At 40.4% G+C, this 12226-nt stretch overlaps 1 long non-coding RNA gene across 4 annotated transcripts in view; it reads right to left on the minus strand.

Moving 5' to 3' along the window:
- Positions 1 to 12226, minus strand: part of LOC309660144 — a 192077-nt gene that overhangs the window by 112517 nt on the left and 67334 nt on the right. For all 4 annotated transcript variants that reach the window (XR_014263199.1, XR_014263200.1, XR_014263201.1 and 1 more), the window contains exon 3: positions 4969 to 5056. This is a non-coding gene — a long non-coding RNA (uncharacterized lncRNA). The remainder of the gene's footprint in view (positions 1 to 4968; positions 5057 to 12226) is intronic.

Below are 12226 nucleotides of genomic sequence, written 5' to 3' on the forward strand. Positions count from 1 at the left end.
CTTCAAAGAGCCCTGATTTCTTTAGTGGGAAATGATATTTAGAAATCAAGATCTGGGTGCAAGGTGTGCTCATTGCTGCAGTGGTGTTATTGCTTTTAGATCCTTTTGGTTGACATGGTCAGGGGGAAATACATACAGATATATATATGTATGTATATGTGTGTGTGTAATTTATAAGCAAAATATAATTTGTATATACATAATTTACAAATATATATATACATACATATATACATATACACACATATTGAGTTCCCTAACCCCCAGTATCTCAGAATGTGATCTTATTTGGAGACAGGGTCTTTACAGAGATAATGAAGCTAAAATGAAGTCATTAAGGTGGGCTCTAATGCAGTATGACTGGTGCCCTTATGAAAAGGTGGAACTTGGATACAAAGGCACATACAGAGGGAACATGATGTGAACACATAGGGAGAAGACGGTCATCTACAGGCCCAGGAGACAGACCTGGAACCGATCCTTCTCTCATAGCCCCCAGAAGGCACCAAGCCTGCGACACCTTGATTTTGGACATGGCTGCCAGATTTGCTGTTGTTCAAGCCACCCAGTTTGTGGTACATTGTTATGGCAGCCCAAGCAAACCAATACACTACCATAAAAATTACCACAAATTTAGCAGCTTAAAACAACACATATTTGTTCTCTCACACTTCTGTCGAAGGCTGGTTATGAATCTCACCAGGGTAAAATCAAGGTATCAGCAGGGCTGCATTGCTTTCTGGAGTCTCTATGGAAGAATCTGTTTTCTTGCTCATTCAGGTTGTCAGCAGTATTCAGTTCCTTGTGGCTGTAGGACTAAAGTCCCCATTTCCTTACTGACTGTCAGCTGAGGGCTGTTCCCAGCTTCTGGAGGCCGACTGCATGCCTTTGCCCATGACCCCTTTACTCCAACTTCAAGACCAGCAGTGGCAGGTTGAGTCCTTCTCATGACTTGACTCTCTCCTGCCTCTCCTTCCCTTACCTGCTCTTCTGCCTTCCTCTTTTACTTTTAAGGGCCCATGCAATTTCACTGAGCCCACTCAAGATAATCTGGAATAATCTCCCTAAATTAAGAATTAATCTTCATTCTATCTGCAAAGTTTCTTTTGCCATGCAAACACAGGTTCCAGATGTGGACAACTTGGGAAGGGGGGCGTTATTTTGCCTATTACATGATGACATCAATACATTTAGTTATTTGCTTTGTCCAACAATACGCATAGGAAAGTTTTAGGATTCCAATAGCATTATAATTATTAACAAATAAACAACTAAGTAAAATTAAAATTTCTTTGAAGTCCTTTTTATCCCTACACTGAGAAACTGCACACAGAGCACTATGTTCAGAATTTTACTTGAACCCTTTTCTCTGTGTGGTTAGATTGTCAATTTGATAAACAACTTGATGCGTTTGTTTCTGTTTGTATTAAAATTGAAGGTTTATTTTATTTTTTATCTTTTCACACAGTTTTATTTTGTGAATAAGTAAAACATTTATATCACTTAGAAGCCAAAACTATTAGAAAAGATATACCTGGAGAAGGCTCATTTTCATCCCTAATCCAACTCCTAAATTTCAAGGACTGGTGTGCTGGGAGCTGGCTTCTCTGATTGCTATCACTGCTGCTATGTAAGTCAAATCTTCGACATATTGATAGCAAATATCCAAGTACAAATCCATCATCATTTTCATCAACTACAACCACTTATTGCAGATCAATTACTGAGAACAAAAAAGAACAGAGCAGTCCCTGTCCCAAGGTATGAGAGTCTCCTTGAATAGACCTGGAATGCTACAGAACAGGTGAGGGAGGCTCAGTACCTGACAAAAGGTTTAACTACATGGTGGGGTAGGGCCTCAGGATGATCCCCCACTGATTAGGGTTCTGGAGAAAGGCTTCATGGAGGACATAAGGCTTGATTCAGAGCACGTTAAGAAAGGAAAATGGCATGAGCAAAGGCAAAGAGGTATATTCCAGACTGGGGAACAATTAGCCAACCAGCTTGGAGGAGTGGAACAAACACTTGAGCTGGAACTTGGTAAAAGGCATCCAGGTTCAAATGCTGCCATGTGACCATAGGCAAGTCATCACTCAACCTTTACATTTCTCAGTTTCCTCAACTAAAAATGGAAATAAGCCTAAGCAGTAAGCCATTCTCAGAATAATTTGATAGTAACAGAGTTTCTTTATGGATATACTGGGGATGGGGAGCATGGAGCTGGAGAATCAGGTCTGAAGCAGATAACGAAGGACCTTCATTACCAGGCTAAGAAGTTTGAATTCTATATTATAGGAGCCAGTGGGAGGATTTTCTTTTCATAAGTAATAAATGAATTTATTGTTTTTAAACAATATAAACTGTGGTTAATAATATGATAGATATTTATTTCTGCAAATTATTGGGTTGGCTAAAAAATTCATTCAGGTTTTTCTGTAAGATCTTATGGAAAAACCCGAATGAGCTTTTTGTCCAACCCAATACTTTTTTAAAAAATTAAGCCATATGTACTAATGATCTTTCCATGCTAATACTTTTTCTCCTTAACCAATGCATAAGTATGTCACAGGATAAATTAATAAAACCTAGTTAGCAATTTCCCTACTGAATACATAGGTTGTTTTTTGTTTGCTTTTTAAAGATTTTTTTCATGTGGACTATTTTTAAAGTCTTTATTGAATTTGTTACAATATTGTTTCTGTTCTATGTTTTGGTTTTTTGGCCGCGAGGCATGTGGGATCTTAGCTCCCTGACCAGGGATCGAACCTGCACCCCCTGCATTGGAAGGCGAAGTCTTAACCACTGGACCACCAGGGAAGTCCCCGTAGGTTGTTTTTAATTTTACAACATTACAAATAAGGTAGTAATGTATATCATTGTACAGTAACCCTTGTGTCTTTGTTCACACAAAGGTACCTCCTTAGGAAGGGTATTTCTTGTAGTGGCTCTAAAATCTCAACATGCATCAGAATCACCTCTCCAGGTGATCTGTTGAACCAGAGATCCTGGATGCCACTCCCATAGTTTCTGATTTAGTAGGTTAGGGGTCGCACCTGAAAATTTGCTCAGGTGATGCTGCCGTTGTTGGCCTAGCTCAAACTTTGAGAACTGTCTTTCTGCACGATTGATTCCTAAAATTAGAGTTGTTGGGTAAAAGCATATGCAAATTTTTCACTTTGATGAATCCTGCACATTATCTTCCACAAAAATTGTATCAGTTTACTTCCTCACCTACAGTGCATGAGCATGCCCATTCCCACACCCTTGGAAACACAGGCTATTATAACTCTTTTACTTTATTTGCTAATTGAATGGTAAAAAATGGAATCTTAGGAGATAAGATTGACGTTGTTTAAGGGTACAAACTTACAATGAGTAGCAAATAAGCCATAGTGATCAAGTGCAAGTATAATGAATATAGACAACAATATTGTACTATAATTATGTAATGATAAATATAGCTACAAAGGCAATCATACTACAATATACAAATGTATCAAAGTAACATGTTTTAAACTTACACAATGTTAGGTCAAATATATTCAATTTTAAAAAATGGAATAGCATCTCATTATTGTTCTCTCTTACAGTATCCTGAATAGACAACAATACTGTACTATAATTATGTAATGTGATAAATATAACTACAAAGGCAATCATATTTCAATATGTAAATGTATCAAAGTAACATGTTGTACACCTTAAATTTACACAATGTTATGTCAAATATATTCAATTTAAAAAAATGGAATAGAGTCTCATTATTGTTCTCTTTTACACTATCCTGAATACCTTTTCATTATTTTTTACTGTAACTTCTAGTTTTTTATCTTATTATAAGAATAATGTTTATTGCAAAAAATTTAAGAGCTCTGAATAAGCAAAAAAGAAAATAAAGTCATCCATGATTCCACCACACGTAGATCACCCATAGTAACACTGGGTGTATTTTGTAACTTTTTTTTTCATTTAATAACATACTGTGATCATTTTTTCCATATCATGTCATTAACTGTTCTTCTCCAACATCGGCCTAAATGGATGCATCATATCAATGGAATGTCTCTGAATGGGAACTGACATTTACAAAATGACTCTGGGAAGACTGATCTAGGAGCAAGATTTAGAATGGGAAAAGCCTGGAGGCAAGGAAAAGTTAGGAAACTATTGAAATAATACAGGAGAGTGGTGACAGTGCAATTAGATGACAAGGAATGAATACAGGAAACATTAGGAAGAAAGAGTCAACAATCTTGTGAGCATCCATGGTGGAGTGTGGGGAACAATTCAAAGCTAAATCCAGCGGGAGTACCCCGGTTTCAGAATCAAAAACTTGTGAGATGCCTTGAAAGGGACAGAGATCATCTTTCCTATCTTTGATCCATTCATTTATCTCAGTGTAAAGGTTTAGGGGATGAAAGTTAACTTTATAGAGGACGAAATTCATTTAGGAGCGCAGCAGTCTTGAAATCCCAGAGCCCAGTCTTCATGCCTCATTTCAATGTAGGGATTAATTATTTGAGAGACTATGGTGAGGTGGAAAGACCACACTCTTGAGTATTAAAAAGAGGGCATTGTGCATCGCTGCTTTGTCACTTATTGTGACCTTCAGCAAGCCTCTTAACCCCCTTGAAATTTTTTGTCTATAAAATGAGAATCATATTTACTTCATTGAGTTGTTGTCAGAATTAAAAGAGACGATATATGTGAAATGCTGGTCCACAGCCAGCAAATGTTTAAGGAGTGGTGGTTTCTTTTATCACTGTAAGAATAGCAATAATATAAAGTAACAACATCCCTATAAATCATCCCACAACTTGGCTCCTCCCTGAAGGAGTGTTCATAGACAACCTAGGCAAGTCTGTTTGACAATGAAATGAAACTCATCAATGAAATGAAGTTAACTCTGAAACAGTCCCTTTCGTGAGTAGCTGTCTGCAGTGGCATGCAGAGTGGGCTGCGACTTACCTCTTGAGCTGAAGCTCTGGGGATGTGCTGTGGGGTGGCTGCAGATATTCCGCGTGTGCTGGATTCCTCCAGAGGTTGCCTGAGAACACTGCAGAGATGTGCACAACAGAAGCAATGAGGAGTTTAAATCAATACTGACAGACTTGGTCCTTTTTCTTCTTTCCTTCCCCTTCTACCAGCTCACAAGGAACTCAGGCTCCATATTTAGCTCTAGCCTCGGGGTACAGGTGCTGATTGTAATAAGTCTGCAGGCAAATCAATCTCTCTCAGTTGTGATCTTCCTTCCTTAAAGTGGGGATGTTATTTCCTAGAGTAAGTCTGAGGAGCAACTGGGGTACTGCATTTGAAAGTGCTTAGCAGGGTATCCAAGAGGAGTGGACACTTACTGTTGAGCTTCTTCTGGGAACCTCTCTAAGGCTACCTCTCTATAGGCCAGCAATAAGTAAACTATGCCAGAAAATGTAGTTGTTTCAGCTGCTTGGCAACCACCTAGTGTATGATTAACAGAGACACCAGAAAAGCCATCACCCTCCCCACCCCCCAACCCCCCCCAGCAAACTCTCTGACATAGCAAGCAACATGAAATATCCACCCTCCTAACTTAACTCTTGTCCCTCGAGGTTGAGGAAAAGAAAACTTAAACTCAATTACCAACACCCCATTTGCCTTGGGTGACATGAAACGCATTTCTGCATGGCAGTCAACAAATGCTTCACCAGAGGACGTGGTGCTCTGCCAGAGAAAGTGAACCAACACTGATGCGTCCACTATCTACTCCTATAGGTCAAGCCCTCTTATATGCCCTGTATAATCTTATTTACACAAGCCCATGGGCATTATTATCCTAATTTATCAGATGAGGAAACAAAGACTCAGAAAGATTGAGATGCACAGCATAATAGGTGGTAGCTACTTCCCCCTTTTCCACACTTCTTTTAATTTAGTTTCCCAACATATGTTCCTATCATCTTGGTTGCTTTACAGACCAACAGTCTTCCAGCCCACGTGAAAGAAGAAGCAATAAAGACCATATTTCCATCTTTGGATCTGTCCAGTTTCATCCAATCCTAAACTAGTCACAAGTTAAATTCAGCACATGCAGTGTTAAACTCTACTATCTACTACAGTATTAAACTCTGTAGCTTTATTATTACTATCAAGCCCACATTGATGAGACAGTGAACAGGAGAGAATTATATTTTTTAAGTTAAAACCTGACTTGTTTACTCACTTGCTAAAAACAAATTTTCATACAGGATGAACCAGTTCCTGAATTTTTTTTTTTAAGAAGACCATTATGTTTTCAAGATGAAATGAATGGAAATGTGCTGTTTCCTGCTGCCCTGTCTCCCTGCTCCTTTTCTCTTTCTCACCGTGTGTGCGTCTATCACGGGTTTCTTCTATCCAGAGATGCTCACAGCTGTTTCCCTTCCTCTCTCTTGAGCGCTCTAGGGCAGCTTTCATTCTTCTACCTCAGCACGCCTGGGGCCACGTGGAAACTCCCCCACGGTATGATTGCTTCCACACTTTTCTAGGCTTTAAAGAGTATCAGCTGAGAACAGCTTATTGATCCCAAGTGGGGAATCCTCCCTGGCAGAGCAATTTGCAGTCGATGAAGGAATGTTGAGGCGTCCTTCTCTTCTTCTGGCCCCCACCTCCACGCCCACCTGCAGGCTGACACCCTCCAGCCTAGAGCTCATCCTTGCTAGTGCCTCCTTTTCTAAGTATTTCTGGGGAAGCTGACTTTTCTTTCTCAAACACTGATCACTTTTTTTCTTATCGAAGTATAGTTGATTTAAAATATTGTTAATTTTAGACATACAGCAAAGTGACTCATGTATTTTTTTCAGATTATATTCCATTATAGGTTATTACAAGATACTGAATATAATTCCGTGTGCTATATATAGTAAATCCTTGTTGCTTATCTATTTTATGTATAGTAGTTTGTATCTATTAATCCCATACTCCCAATTTGTCCCTCCCTCCCTCCCTCCCTCCCTCTCCCCTTTGGTAACCATAAGTTTATTTTCTATGTCTGTGAGTCTGCTTCTGTCTTGTATAGAGATTCATTTGTACTATTTTTAGATTCTACATATAAGCGATATCATATAGTATTGCAATATTTATCTTTCTCTCCAACACTTCACTAAGTATAATATTCTCTAGGTCCATCCATGTTGCTGCAAATGGCAATATTTCATTCTTTTTTACAAATGAGTAATATTCCATACACACACACACACACACACACACACACACACACACACACACACACATCTTCTTAAGCCAATCGTCTGTGGATGGGTATTTAGGTTGTTTCCATGTCTTGGCTACTGTAAATAGCAGACACTGATCATTTGAACCACTTGATCATTCCAGTTTTAAATTAGACCTCTATCTAGTTTAGAGGTTTTATTTTGAAACCCGAATATGGAGAAGAATCAGTTGCTTCCCAAGTGCTTAAGTCCCAGGAGACATGGATTCCACATGCTCAGGCAGCATCATACCTTCTGCTACCCACCAACAGAAAACCGGTGGCGGGGCTAGGTGGCGGGGCTAAGGCAGAGCAGCAGATGCCGTTGAACGTGTTATTCTCGGTTAACAGGGACTTGCTGCGGTCTTGTCAGTGCTCAGCACCGAGCGAAGGAATGAGGAAGGGAGCAAGCAGGGCTGGAGTGCTCACTTTGCTCCAGGCACTATGCTAGTCATGGTCAAATATGGGATTTTATTAATCCTGTCCATAACCTCTCTAGAAGATTCAGCCTCATGCTCCTAGAAAATGAAGACTTTCCAAGGACCTTTCTCCTATCATCACTATTTTATCAATGAAAAAACTGAGCTCAGAGAAGTTCAATGGTTTGCACAAGCCCACGCAGCAAACAAGTGGCAGCAACACAGGCAACCCAGTCCTCTGCCTCCAGGTTCAATGCCCTTTCCGTTTCTCCACCACGGCAAGGGTTCCCTTGACTCAAAATTCACACTGGAAATAAAGTCAGTGTGTTGGATTTTCCATTTTGGTACTGCGATGTCTGCCATTATTTTATTTGGTCAACATTCCAAAGGTGATGCTCCTTTTCAGCCCAGGTACTGACTATGAATGCAGCTGCCTGGTTTGCAGCCTCAATATTCAAACCCTCTGGATCCCCTTAGCCCACTTTCATAATGATAGGCTTTCCCTTCACAAAATAGAACTTTCATTAAGCAGCAAAACTACAGATTTACTTATATTAGCATAAGTTCACATTTAAAAGGCTAATAAAATTTGGAGCAAGATTAAAAAAAATAGAGTTAAAAACAAAGATGAGGGCTTCCCTGGTGGCGCAGTGGCTGAGAATCTGCCTGCCAATGCAGGGGACGCGGGTTCGAGCCCTGGTCTGGGAAGATCCCACATGCCGCGGAGCGGCTGGGCCCGTGAGCCACAATTACTGAGCCTGCGCGTCTGGAACCTGTGCTCCGCAACAAGAGAGGCCGCGATAGTGAGAGGCCCGCGCACCGCAATGAAGAGTGGCCCCCGCACCGCAATGAAGAGTGGCCCCTGCTTGCCACAACTAGAGAAAGCCCTCGCACAGAAACGAAGACCCAACAAAGCCATACATACATACATACATACATAAAAAGAATGTAAGCAGAGAAGAATAGCATTAAAATAAATAAATAAATAAATATTTAAAAAAACAAAAAAACAAAAAAAACAAAGATGAGTTAACCTCTTAAACTTAAGCCTTTCCCTCTTTCCATACTCTGCTTCAAAAAGGAATGGTTAACTGTTCTTTTCAGCTACAGTATTAAGGTCATAAATTATTCTTCTTCCTGACACTCAAAGTCTGCTGCAGGATTTTTCCTCTAAGGAAATATGTCACTGCTAGTCAACAAGAAAGACTGTTCTTTGCTTTTCAGTGTGTGCCCTTTCTACTTTATATAAAAGGCTTTTAGTTATTATTAAAAGTGGAACTGAAAATCCTAACCTATAACAGAATTAAATTTTACAATACATTGAAATAAATCATCATATAGGTTTTAGAGACATTATATAATTCATTCACAGGTATTCAGACCATCTAAAATAGCCTCACTCCCATGAATGTTTTATCAATACCTCTGTTCCAGTATCTTCTCATCTTTCTTTGGTGAGTAATTTCTAAAGCATTGTTTATTCACTCTTCCAGAACAATGGCCCCAGAACCAAACGGCAGACCAAAGAATACAGTGAAATCAATAAAGTGTAGTAGGTGGTGCTCAGGGTGAAAACATCTAGAGAAGTGATGAAAGATACACTAATTAGCCAGTCATTCTGCAAGAATTTACTGTGTGCTTGTTTGATCAAGGCTATTTGATTGCAGGACCAGCTAGTTTAAATAAAGAAGGAGATAGTTGTAAGGATATCAAGATCTCAAGTGAATTGGAGCTGGAAACTGGAAGGCCCCTGGGGGCTAAGACAGCCCTTCGCCCACCTTGCTCTCTGTGGGACAGCACAGTGAGGCGCAACAAGCATGACAGCATACATAAGACTTTCAAGTCCACGGTCTGCCACTTCCTAATTAATCCGGACAAGTTAACTCTCAGTGTTGATTTCCTAATCTGTAGAATGGGGATAATAACTACCTCAAAGTGTTACAGTGAAGATTAAATGAGATGATGTTTGCCAAGTGTTTGGCACAGGACAGTACTCAGAAAAGGCTAGTTTCCTTTTGCCCTCGTTTGTGCGAGGCTGTATACCAAGTTTAGAAGCACCACATCTGAAAACGGTTTTCATGGCACGTGGAAAGCAAACCATCAGCGTTTACACTGCTGAAAAACCAAGAATTCTCTACAACACAGAGAGAAGATATTAAACAAATGGACACTTTCCCAGCATCTCCCTTTTTCTGGCGCCAAATAACAATATTATTAATTGACATTTACACAGTGCTTAACAGTATAGAAACCATTTTTCTCTAATGTCTCCTTCTGTTCTCATAATGACCTTGTAAGGCTGATGTACTTACTAGCCTCCTTTTACAGCTGAGGTTAAATAAGCTGGTTAAGGTCACATGGCTTATAACTGACACATTGGGATTCAAGCCTGGCCCTTCAACTCTAAAATCTGTTATGCTTTTCAATGCAGTCGCCAGAATCTAATTAAGTTCAGTGTTGACTATTTCAGGAACTGATTGCCCAATTTATTATCTGATTCCCCACCCACTTCCGACCACTGCACAAGGTAAAGTCCAAACAATGTACTACAGCTGTTAAAAGCCCTTCACAGCTTGGTTCCAGATTCTCTTTCCAGCCTCGCAGAGCGCATTAACCAAGCACACTGTACTCTCCTGTGCCTCTGTGGGTTTGCTCACCTTTTCCTGCCCTAAAAGTGTCCCTTCTAGTCCAGTGATGTCCCATAAAACTTTCAAGGTCCGGTTCAACTGCTGGTCCTTCTAGAAAGCCTTCCTCTTAGCCCCACACCAGGCAGAATTATTCCTTCCCTCCTCTGGCTTCCCTAGAGTGTGTTCACACAGCTTCAAACTAGAGTAACTATAGATGGTGACAGGAACAAAAGTTTTTTCACCTTTGCATCCTCAGAATCTATCACAGCACCTGGCACATAGTAGATACTCAATAAATGTTTATTGAATTGAATTTGTTGAACGTTCCAAAAATTGTGTAACCACAACAGAACTGGTTCTGGAAGAACGTATTTTGGTCATTACGATTATTTGCATATACTCTGCCTACCCCAGAGCACTGTAAATGAGGTCAAAGTCCTTTTCTTATTCATCACTGTACCCCTGACAGCACTCACCATGTTTTGTTCTTAATAAACACACAATAACATTCAAGAAATGGGAATTCTTTAATATAATATAAAGATATACAATAATTACATGAAGAGAATTGTGAAATATAATAATTAAATTTCATGTCTTATGGTCAAAGGGCGTATGTACTTTGAAGCCTTACCTTGTAGAGTGTGCCCAGGTAAGAAACACCTGGGCACACAATTCCAGTTGTGGAATGCAAAGTCCAGCGCAGGGAGCTTGGCAGCTCTGCAGCTCACCATCCCAAATCCCCCACTATGCCAGGAAAGAAGCAATGCTCTGACCAGGCACTAGTTTCAAATAATTTCTCCAAGATGGCGCAAGGTACCTAAGAACAAGTGGTAACGATAATTAAAAGCAGGGCTTCCCTGGTGGCGCAGTGGTTGAGAATCTGCCTGCCAATGCAGGGGACACGGGTTCGAGCCCTGGTCTGGGAAGATCCTACATGCCACGGAGCAACTGGGCCCGTGAGCCACAACTACTGAGCCTGCGCGTCTGGAGCCTGTGCTCCGCAACAAGAGAGGCCGCGATAGTGAGAGGCCTGCGCACCGCGATGAAGAGTGGCCCCCGCTCGCTGCAACTAGAAAAAGCCCTCGCACAGAAACGAAGACCCAACACAGCCAAAAATAAATAAATAAATAAATAAAATTTTAAAAAAAAAATTAAAAAAAAAAATAAAAGCAAAACCAAACAAAGTACGTGTGAGCTGGGCCCTGCGATTATATTACACAGTGATCATCCTACTGGTAATTTATAAGAGGCAGGGAAAGCAGTGGTTAAAGCAGGAACTGTCTCTGCTCCAGTTTCCTTACCTAAAAAAGGAGAATAATGCTTGTAACTACTTCATCAGGTTGACGTGAAAATTAAATGAGTTAATATATTGAAAGAGCTTAAAACAGTGTCTGCCACATAGAGTAAGAGTTTGCTTTTCATTATTATTGTTGTTGCTGCTGCTGCTGTTATTAACGACAGAACAACAGGGCAATTTCAGGGGGAAGATGCAAAATGTTCGCCAGCCTCAACCAAATTCAAGGCCAAAGTCACTTTGTTTTACTGACCTAGATTTCATTACCAGACTTGAATACTAAAGGAAATCATTAGGTATCCTTGACTTTGCCCTTGAGTGGATCTGAAGCCTCAGAAGTAGTTGGAGATCTTTCCACATCTCCAATGGGCCTTCTGGATTGGATAAAGTGAAAGATTAAAAATTGAGCCCTCCCCCTTTCTTTCCCATCCATCTCCACTCTACCCTCCCTCTGCTGTAGACCACCTCACCAGTGCCTGAGAGCACTCTGTGCCTCTCTGACTGTTGTCACCCTCATTCTTCCCCTGCCAATTGTATCCCACTTGTCCTTGGGTCCTTTAGCCCTTTCCCTGTGACCATGAACCTCATTTATCACTCATTTGTCTGCATCCATATGGCACTCATCATCTGGCTTATACAGGTCCCTGTACTTTGCTGC

Source organism: Balaenoptera physalus (assembly GCF_965194825.1).
Source record: "Balaenoptera physalus genome assembly, chromosome: 1".
NCBI classification, from domain to species: domain Eukaryota; kingdom Metazoa; phylum Chordata; class Mammalia; order Artiodactyla; family Balaenopteridae; genus Balaenoptera; species Balaenoptera physalus.